An 11,318-nucleotide genomic window follows, 5' to 3' on the forward strand; every position below is an offset into this window, starting at 1 on the left:
CGCCCTTATCCCCAGTGGATGTCGTATCCGCGGTTACGTTCCTTGCAGTCCGTGCGGACTGCTTCTGTAGAAATACCGTTGTTTTTTTTATTTTGTCAGTCGACCGTAATTTAACCCCCAGGGGATAAGTACTAAATATGGCAAAAATGCATTTGAACTCCCAATTCAAAGTGGCTTTCATATTCGCAAGACAGTTCCTTGCAGTCAGTGCAGCGTTGTTACTTAGAAATACCAAGAGCGGAGTTCACAGTGGGTGGAGGCAGCTGGCTCAGTAACACGACTTGCTAGGTTAGGTTGGGTTCAGTTAGGTTATTAAGAGTCGGCCGTCAAAAATAACATTAACTTCTTGATAAGCAACCAAAATGCCATAGGGAAAAAGCAAATTTCCAAAGAAATACCAGACGCTCCACTAATAGGCTAGGTAGGTACCTACTTAGATCTACCTGTAGTTTTCCCTGATACAGTTATAGGGTAAAAAACCGCATGGTACAGAGGTGGACCATGTACGATCAATGTGTACAACCCCAAGAAAAGTACATTATAACGCGTCCTGACACCGGAGTAGAGGTCTTTAGCTCCGTTTCTCACCAACAACAAGTCGCGTCTGATGCCCATCTCCGATGTCAGGACGCGTTATAATGTACTTTTTTTGGGGTTGTACACATTGATCGTACATGGTCCACCCCTGTACCATGAGGTTTTTTACCCTAACTCTTAAATTCATGAACTGCTAGGCTACACAGGCCTAAGCCACATTCTATGTGTGATGAATCGTTTCCCCATTAGGCTATTGGGGTACCATTCAACTAGGCTAGCTAGATTAGGTAGCTGGGTAGATTAGCATTGCCTAGCCTTTTGGGTATTAAGGTTATTTTGTAAGTTGCCAATACCCGATAAGAAATTGTAACCTACATTTTTGAAAAGAGCTCTTCAGTCTCGTTATTTTGAACCCCATAAACACTATTCGCAAATTATAAACGGTAGAGTGGGCCTAAGAGTAGGTAGCCTACTGATCGGCTGGTGGTACCTAGCCTGGGTAGCAGACTTTCATTATACCTAGTACTTCTTTTAAAAACTAAAGTTTACAAACAACAGAAACGTTATTTAGCTAACCGCTAATGTAGTATAGTAGTAAGCATAGGATTAATTTATATTCTAGTAAGTTTTTTGATCAACCATTCAACCCTACCGTAGATCGGGAGCTGGCTTAGGCCTAAATTTCACCTGAACCAATACTATGGTTTATACTAAAGAATCCTGAAGTATACAATAAAAAATCATAAAAATCCTGATCCTGGGTATTTCGTCTTGCTTTCTCTGAGAAAATAGACGTCTTAACGTACCATTCTTCATAAATTGTTGAGGAAAAATCTTAAGGAATTTCTTCTTACGTCGTCTAGTCACAAAAATGTAGAATTCTAGTTTTAGTTCCTCATGAAAAAAGATGTGACATCCTTCATGGCCATATCTCACACGTTTATTTCAATTTTGCTTCAATCATTGTTCTCTTTCTTAAGGTTTTATGGTATTTATGGCTTAGACGAGTAGTACAAATATATTCAAAAATATGCATAAATAACCAAATTTCTGTATAGATTGTTCTTCCTTTCCTTTCAAAACTACCTAATTCTGTCTGCCCTAATATTTCTATATTGATATTTTCACTAGGCCCTGAATGCCATATAGCAGCCCATACTCAAAATTTTCCCTTTATTTTCTAACTTCTTACATATGCGATACACAACCACGTTTCCTTGCCTAAACTTCATTGTTCCTTCCATATCGATATGTTAGTTGTATTAGTTTCTTAGTATATTTTCAAATACTTTTCTTAATATACTAATTATATGCTTCTTTCATTCTTAAATACCTTTTAATCCTGCATCTTTACCTCTATATAATATGACAATAATAATTATCACCATTCCTTCATCCAGGCATAACTCACGTGAAGACATGACAGAAAAAGACGAATGGAGGATATAATGTACATATACAAGAAAAACTGAGATATAGATTCATTGCAAAACGAGTATCAACCCTGATTTAAGGATTATGCGGTAGTAGAGGTTAAGTTGAAAAGAAGGCATTACTCGAGGCGTTTTTCCCAGTCACCCTCTTAATAGCCAGCCTATCCTCAACAATTATTCAGATCTGCGTTTCCTTTATCTTCTGTGTTCAATAAATCTTCAAAATACTGTGCGCCTATCTGTCAAGTATATATATCCATAGCTGGCGTCATCATTGATTTTTTTCTTTTCTTTTCTTTTTGCTCTATCACAGTCCTCCAATTCGACTGGGTGGTATTTATAGTGTGGGGTTCCGGGTTGCATCCTGCCTCCTTAGGAGTCCATCACTTTTCTTACTATATGTGCCGTTTCTAGGATCACACTCTTCTGCATGAGTCCTGGAGCTACTTCAGCCTCTAGTTTTTCTAGATTCCTTTTCAGGGATCTTGGGATCGTGCCTAGTGCTCCTATGATTATGGGTACGATTTCCACTGGCATATCCCATATCCTTCTTATTTCTATTTTCAGATCTTGATACTTATCCATTTTTTCCCTCTCTTTCTCTTCAACTCTGGTGTCCCATGGTATTGCGACATCAATGAGTGATACTTTCTTCTTGACTTTGTCAATCAACGTCACGTCTGGTCTGTTTGCACGTATCACCCTATCCGTTCTGATACCATAGTCCCAGAGGATCTTTGCGTGATCGTTTTCTATCACTCCCTCAAGTTGGTGCTCGTACCACTTGTTACTGCAAGGTAGCTGATGTTTCTTGCACCGGCTCCAGTGGAAGGCTTTTGCCACTGAATCATGCCTCTTTTTGTACTGGTTCTGTGCAAGTGCCGGGCATTCGCTTGCTATGTGGTTGATGGTTTCATTTTTCGTATTGCACTCCTACATATGGGAGAGATGTTATTTCCGTCTATCGTTCTTTGAACATATCTGGTTCTTAGGGCCTGATCTTGCACCGCTGTTATCATTCCTTCAGTTTCCCTCTTTAGCTCTCCCCTCTGTAGCCATTGCCATGTGTCATCGCTGGCTAGTTCTTTAGTCTGTCTCATGTATTGTCCTTGCATTGGTTTGTTGTGCCAGTCCTCTGTTCTGTCTGTCATTCTCCTGTCTGTATATTTCTGGGTCTTCGTCTACTTTTATTAGTCCTTCTTCCCATGCACTCTTTAGCCACTCGTCTTCACTGGTTTTCAGATATTGCCCCAGTGCTCTGTTTTCGATGTTGACGCAGTCCTCTATACTTAGTAGTCCTCTCCCTCCTTCCTTTCGTGTTATGTATAGTCTGTCCATATTTGCTCTTGGGTGTAGTGCTTTGTGTATTGTCATATGTTTCCTGGTTTTCTGATCTATGCTGCGGAGTTCTGCCTTCGTCCATTCCACTATTCCTGCGCTGTATCTGATTACTGGCACTGCCCATGTGTTTATGGCTTTTATCATATTTCCGGCGTTGAGTTTTGACTTGAGTATCGCCTTGAGTCTCTGCATATATTCTTTCCTGATCGTGTCCTTCATCTCTTGGTGTTTTATATCCCTTCCTTCCATTATTCCCAGGTATTTGTATCCTGTCTCATCTATGTGTTTGATATTGCTCCCATCTGGTAGCTTTATCCCTTCAGTGCTCGTTACTTTGCCTTTTTGTATGTTGACTAAGGCGCATTTTTCTATTCCAAACTCCATCCTGATGTCCCCAGATATAATCCTTACAGTCTGGATTAGGGTATCTATTTCCTTGATGCTCTTACCATACAGCTTGATGTTGTCCATGAACATCAGATGGTTGATTCTGTTGCCTCTTTTCTTGAGTTGGTACCCGGCATCCATCTTCTGTAGTACTTTTGTCATGGGAATCATGGCTACTACGAAGATAGTGGGGACAGTGAGTCGCCCTGGAAGATCCCTCTCCTGATATTAACCTCTGCTAGTCTTATTCCAGAGCTTGTAAGTATTGTATTCCAATTGCGCATTGTATTTTTGAGGAAGCTGATGGTGTTTTTATTATTATTATTATTATTATTATTATTATTATTATTATTATTATTATTATTATTATTATTATTATTTAACCTTCTGTCGCTAAACTGACCAATGAGTCATGACTTAATCAGTTGGAATAAGATCGCCTTAAGCCCCTGCTACTATTTGGCGGTTGCATGCTAAGTGACAGTATGGTACTGAAGTAGCTAAGTAAGTATTATAGTCGCTGTGTGGACCTCTGGACTTGCAATGCATCCAAGACTCATATTCACCTTATTATATGCAGTATCTTTCCGTACTTTCATTCAAGTTATTCTTAACAATTATATAAAGATTTAACCATTATTAGTTCTATAATTTGCGTAAATATAAGTTTTGAAGTGTGATTATAGAAGACTAACCGGCTTCATGATTTACATAATGACAGAATACTATCATAACAAGCAATTTATAATTATATAAATATGTAGGCACTCAAATGGGACACTGCATTCACTTCGCAATCAGCCAATAAGAGGCAAAAGTACGATGTTATAAATTAATGCACGTACTGTACGTTTTGAACCCTGCATTGACAGGGCGAGCTCATTCGTGAACTTCAAATATCTTGGTTGTTTTCTTGCGAATTAACAGGTTCCTTTATGAGATGTCATTTTCCCTGTTTTTCTAAGTTATGATTGACACTTGCGTCTAGAATGTAAGCGATGCCTTCCATGCAGTTTCTTCTTTATAAGTTTCCTTGGGTGTCGAATCTCCCGATTGAGGCTTACAGAATTCCTTCAAACCACTGATGTTATTTTCAATACTCGGTTCATATTAGTAGGTCACTGACTATTCCAAATCCAGCAGACGAGTCATTTCAGTACCCCTATTTTTTTTTTTCTGTTTCAAGGTCGTGATGATATACTTTTGTTTACACTAGCTAGCAAAAACTGGCTGACAACGTCATTATTATTATTTATATGCTGTTATTATTTTCATCAGGACGCTATTAGCAACCTGTCTGTAATCACCCACTTTCACCTGCTCCTAAAATTTGCCGAATCATGGTTCCCGTTAGGGAGGGATTTCCTTCAGTTCTCTCTCTCTCTCTCTCTCTCTCTCTCTCTCTCTCTCTCTCTCTCTCTCTCTCTCTCTCTGTGTGTGTGTGTGTGTGTGTGTGTGTGGAGGTTTTAATGATGATTACTGAGCTTCGAAATTTCAGTGGCGGAACCATGGGGGTGCAAGGAGGGGCAATGCACCAGAGCCCACTGTGATTGGGGGCCCATCTGGCCCCATCATAATGTCTTAGTAGATTGATTTGGTAATATATTTGTAAATATGTTTAGGTAACAGAAATAATTAAAATATAAATGATAATGATGATCATAGTAGTAGGAGTAGTAGTAGTATTAACTATATTCCTGGTTGTCGTGCAAACAAAATTACAAGAAACAATAAATGCGCTTCCGAAGGCATTGCAAAGTCAGGAGATGATTCTGGACAAAGCGATGCATTTGCTAAAGAACTCTGCTGACTCTAATGCAAACGAGAGGCAGCTACGCACAAGTAAAAGAACCCATCTGAGAAGCTCTCACATAAATGTGGTGTTGAGCCAAAGTTTCACCACAAACGCATAAGAAAGGTCAAAAAACATTCTGATGAATTATGTACTACAGATGAAAGGTTTTCGGAGCCAGAGTACCTACCATTTCAAAACTGATGTGTTATGGTTGTTTAGACATAAATCAAAGATTTAAAAGATCTAAGACATATTGCTGAAAATTTCAAAATAATCTAAACTATATGCTTTATTGATAATTGTGATAACAGCGTCATGGGTTCAAGCTTTCTTGAAGTCCGAAATGTAATCCCTCTTACAGTCGCAAGTGATGAACGATCCTTTTCAAAACTCAAAATGATCAAAACTATTTGAGAAGCAAGATGACGCAAGAACGATTGAGGTGACTGTCTGTTATGTCGATTGAAAATAGCATGGCAACAAACATAAACTTAGAAGAAGTAATGAAAACCTTGGCCGATATGAAAGTAAGAAAGGTTAATTGACTTCTAATATTTTGGTCAGTTTTTAGCATTTTCACAAACGCACACACACACACACACACACACACACACACACACACATATATATATATATATATATATTATATATATATATATATATATATAGATTATATATATATATATATGTATAATATATATTATATATATGTATGTAGATATATATATATGTAATTTTTTTGAGTGACCTCTATCATGAAAAACCAAATTAATTGCCATTACTTAATTTACCAGTAGCTAATGCTCATAAATAAATCAAAACACACATATTTATATTTATATGATTTGTGGGTGTTTATATATACCTGTATATGCATCTAATTGAATAAACACACACACACAAACACACACAACAAGCACACACACACACACACACACACACACACACACACACACACACATATATATATATATATATCTATATATATTATATATATATATATATATTAAATATTAAATATTAGAACCAGGGCTTGAATGAAGAGCACCTAGTTTCGGAGATTTACATTCCTCGGTCATCGCTCATCGGGCAGTCTGTAATGGAACTCATTAAACCTTAGTTTTAATATATTTATTATTCGTCTCATATTTCCACGAAACTCTTCTACTGCTGTATATATAGATATATATATATATATATATATATATATATATATAATATATATGTATAAAATTTAAAATTTCTATATAACCGTACCTATAAAATATATATGTTATACCTATATATATATATTATATCTATATATATATATATATAATATGTATATTATATATATATATCAACAATAGAAGAGTTTTCGTGGAAATATGAGACGAATAATAAATATAATTAAACCAAGGTTTGAAATGAGTTCCATTATAGACTGGCCCGATGAGCGATGACCGAGGAATGTAAATCTCCGAAACTAGGTGCTCTTCATTCAAGCCATGGTTCTAATATTTGTAATATTTACTATATATATATATATATTATATATTTATATATATTATAATTATTATCATATATATATATGTGTTGTATATGAATATCTATATATATATTATATATTTATATTTATATACATAATATATAGATTTTATATATATAATATATATTTATCTATATATATATATATATATATATATATATATATATGATATATATATAATATATATATAATATAGTATATATATATATATATATATATATATATATATATATATTTATATATAAGTGTGTGTGTGTGTGTTTATTCAATATAGATGCATATACAGGTATATATAAACACCCACAAATCATATAAATATAAATGTGTGTGTTTTGATTTATTTATGAGCATTAGCTACTGGTAAATTAAGTAATGGAAATTAATTTTGCTTTTCATGATAGAGGCCCACTAAAAAAAATTGCATCAGGGGCCCATAATGACCTAGTTCCGCCACTGGCTTCTTTTGGGAAATGTAGTTAGAATGGTAACCCGGGCGCTGTAAAAATTGGCAAACTACAGGTTTTAGATGACCCTGAATGAAATAGTGTTGATTGAAGAGACAAACTGGAGACTAATTTGTAAAACAAGAAGATATATGTAAAGTGAAAGTTCGCTAAAAGTAAGAGTTACTGGAGTCAAGTTAGCTGCAATGATGAACGCAAGGAATAGAAAGAGTACTTACTTGGAGGTCATTGTTATGGATAACAGTACAATAAAAGGTGAAGCAAGGAAGAATGCTTAATTTCCACGGTTCTGAAACAGAAGAACGTCCTGAGGCCAAAGTTACAGGTATGAAAGTTTGCTGAAGTTCATTGTGAATATTGGATGTGAATTACAGAAACAAGCTGGAGATTGTTGTGCGTTGAGTATATGCAGTCTAAAAGTGATGAAAGGGGGTTAACGTGCTGCTGTGTTAAAAAGGTTAATGAAACGTGAAAAGAATTATGCTACTTTTGAAAGTGCTGAGTTTAAGACATGGGTCAACTCCGCTTAAGTGCCAAGATACAATGGATCCAGTATCTTGGAAAGTGAGAGGTTATTTTATCCACAAGTAATTGGCCTATCTGTGTATGCAAGTTAGATGTATTAGAACAAACACCGCTAGAACACTATGTTACGATATGTCTAATAGGTTTCTATACGATGCACGTGTAAATATCAAATATGTAAACAACAAATATTTGTAAAGAATTGATATCATTTCATTCTTCTCTGTAGCACAATGAGTGGTCCTCAGTCTTGTACGTGCCACTGACTGAAAGCTTGTTTTGCTATATTCAGCGTATCCAAAAATTGGTTAAAGGTCGTTGTGGCTATTAAATTACACAGCTTTGGTAATGTCACCAGTAGACCCCATACATACAGCAATATGTTTTAGACACAATTACAGAAAAGGAAAAAATAGGCACAGATGCTTTATAAATACTTTGAGCCGTTCATTGAAATTTGTAGTATCAACAGCACTATTCTGTGTCTGGAATATTGCTGTGAATTCCACATGCAACACTAGCTTAGTAAGTGGATGGATTTCATTTGCAGAGAACTGATATTATATTACACTTGACAGTACCTTATAGAAAGCTATAAGTAAGGACAATTATTTTCTTTTATCTTAGAAAAATTTTGTTTTTATGTCTCAAATCCTAGGTATAGTATTACCGAAATTTAATTACTCCTTCCTGTGAAATGCTTGGATATTCTCTTCACTGAATATTTACATTCTTTAAGTAATTAAGAAAGTGGTGCTTCATCTTAATCACTTATTAATACAAGGACTTATTTTGTGTATTAAATAGAGAAGACTACTGTCTTTCACAAAGGAAATTGGAGATCAGTCAGTAGCATATTGCAAAACCTACGAAGAAGTCTGATCGAGTTCTACGAAAGATACGGTACTATAAATACAGCAAGTATGCAGAGGAAAACTGAGAGTAATATCTGTTGGGTAATGAAGAAAAGAAAATCTGAGAATCAAATTAAAGGCGATACAATAAAATAAAACGGAAAAGGCTTTGAAGTACGCCAAGAATGCACAAACTTTAAACAAGTTTTTGGTAAACTAGTTGAATGCTAATCATTTCTACGTCAGCAAGTGGAAGTCAGCCGGTTTGATCTGTCATCCAAGCCGTTCACTTCCAGAAATTTAGATCCAAACTCAGCTGGAGACCACTGACCCTAAAAATGCAAGTTCTGAGATGGGGAAGGTCTAGGACAATTACTATAACGATCTTTTTGCATAAAGTATTTAATTGGGCTAAGAAATATCACTTACTGCTAAACTCCCGATTTTTTCTGATTTTTTCAAGTTATCGCTACTGTATATTGATATGTCAACTGTTTTGATTTACACTCAGAGGCTACTATCCATTTTGAGACAATTAATTAAGACTATAATATACATAAAAATTCAAGTATTGGCCTAAGCTAATAAAAGTACAGTTAGCCAAGGCTTAGGACTGCATGCTGCTTGGAATAAGATGACTAATGTATTTAAATGATATTTTGTATTACAGGGAACCACTTTAGGAACCGTTTATAGGAACCAGTATAAGAACCAGTTCTAGAAGGGAACAATTGGGCCTAGTATTCTTAGCTGAAACTGGTAGTGCTTGATGTCTAAGAAGGACGAATCTTCATCTTGATTGAGCTATGGAAAGTCTGACTCCACGATTTCTTTAATGTTTCTTAGTTTTCAACAATAGGTGGAAGCAACTCACTCCAAGGGGCATTCCTTTCTTAACTGTTCCTTCTAGAGGAACGTTCCCCGTAATACCAAAGTTCATTTAAGTCATCAGTCTTGTGACAAGCAGCACACTGTAGGCTATATTGTACTTATGACTAACTTAACTTTTACCCAGCACAATTAGCCTGGCTTTACATTCATTACATAGTGGCATTTAACTAAAAAATAGATATTCTCATAAAGTTTATGGAAGAATTAATATCGCACATATTAGCCTACGGTTGGTGGTACAATTGCAACCCCGTGCTAGCTCAACATGGTGCAACTTATGTAACAGTAGGTAGCTACCATAACAATTCTTGGTAATTTGCTGGTACATCAAGGTAAAAATACAAAAGAACACTATTAAGTGTTATGGCAACATGTAGTCTGCATTATACGCCAAGACATGTGCATACAGTTTACAAGGGAGAAATATAGGATTTCAAATGGAAAACAAGGGGAGCTACGTTTCTTTTTCCCCTCTTGCGTCGTCACACACATTTCGAACAATGTCATTTGAGTTTACGCAACGACGCTCTTGGTTACATTTACGCACTTACGTACTCATATTTGATCATATAGACAACCTCAGCTTCGAGTGGTAACTTAAATGTCTTGCTAAAATTAAATGTCTTGCTAAAATTCGTTTATGAAGGATATTGCCGTTAATCTAAATGAAGGATTCCCGTCATCACAGTTAAATCTAGGCCTATAACTTCAGTTAGTTACCTACTTTATCTCAAACGAAATTTGTTTTCAACAGCTTATTCTTAATACCCAGATTTAGAAAAAAGAAGAAGTCTGGAATATTGAAGTGATGCAGTATTCCTGTAAGGATCAGTTATTATCAGTGCTGAATCATTAATAACTAATTAGAGCACATCAGATAAATAGACTGAACGTTGTGTTAACCGGCACATGTTTCAGGAACTTGGTCAAATAAGCCATGAAAGGCATTCTATCATAAAACAAATGAATTAAGCTATAAGAAAATCATATGGGATTTATTGTTCCCATAATGATATAATAACTAAAGGGTTAAGTTAACCGTTACAGTCTTAAAATGGTATATGATTTACCTGAAAATGTCTCACAGCAAAGGCAAAATATCTTGCTCTGTTTTCACTTTCCTCATGATAATAAAGCCTAATTTATATATTTATCGCGTTTCACTTGCATTAAAAGTAAAATGTTGGCCATTTCTTAAGAACCCTACTTACAAATGCCTTGCCAAGTGTAATATGCATGCAGTCATCAACCATCATGAACAATTTCCAGCAAATACCGAACAAACAAGAAGACTGTAGGCCTCAATTAGACCCATTGCATGAGTAAGCTCATTCACCTCACGTCTTCCATGAGTAAAAGTTCTCGTTGAAATCTCTGGTGTTGTTATTTATCGTTGTTTATCCATATTTTTACGCCTGTTTGTGTAGTTTAATGTTATATTCAATGCTCAATATTTATGTAACTGTTTAGAATGTAATTGCATTGATTATAGATCTTCTTGTAATTTCTGCGAAATATAGTAGAGCTTTTTAAAACTGATAGCAAGTCAGAATTCCTCTCCGT

The 11,318-nt window shown here is 35.5% G+C and overlaps 1 protein-coding gene across 6 annotated transcripts in view; it reads right to left on the reverse strand.

Moving 5' to 3' along the window:
- Positions 1–4,696, reverse strand: part of LOC135206657 (zinc finger protein 429-like) — a 27,654-nt gene extending 22,958 nt beyond the window's left edge. The window contains exon 1 of one of the 6 annotated variants that reach the window (XM_064238020.1): positions 4,544–4,696. The gene's annotated coding sequence lies outside the window, so the exon portion shown is untranslated. The other 5 variants (XM_064238019.1, XM_064238017.1, XM_064238015.1 and 2 more) reach the window with 5 other exon arrangements.
- Positions 4,697–11,318: the final 6,622 nt, after the last annotated feature.

The sequence above is a fragment of the Macrobrachium nipponense genome, chromosome 31 (genome assembly GCF_015104395.2).
Source record: "Macrobrachium nipponense isolate FS-2020 chromosome 31, ASM1510439v2, whole genome shotgun sequence".
NCBI lineage: Eukaryota > Metazoa > Arthropoda > Malacostraca > Decapoda > Palaemonidae > Macrobrachium > Macrobrachium nipponense.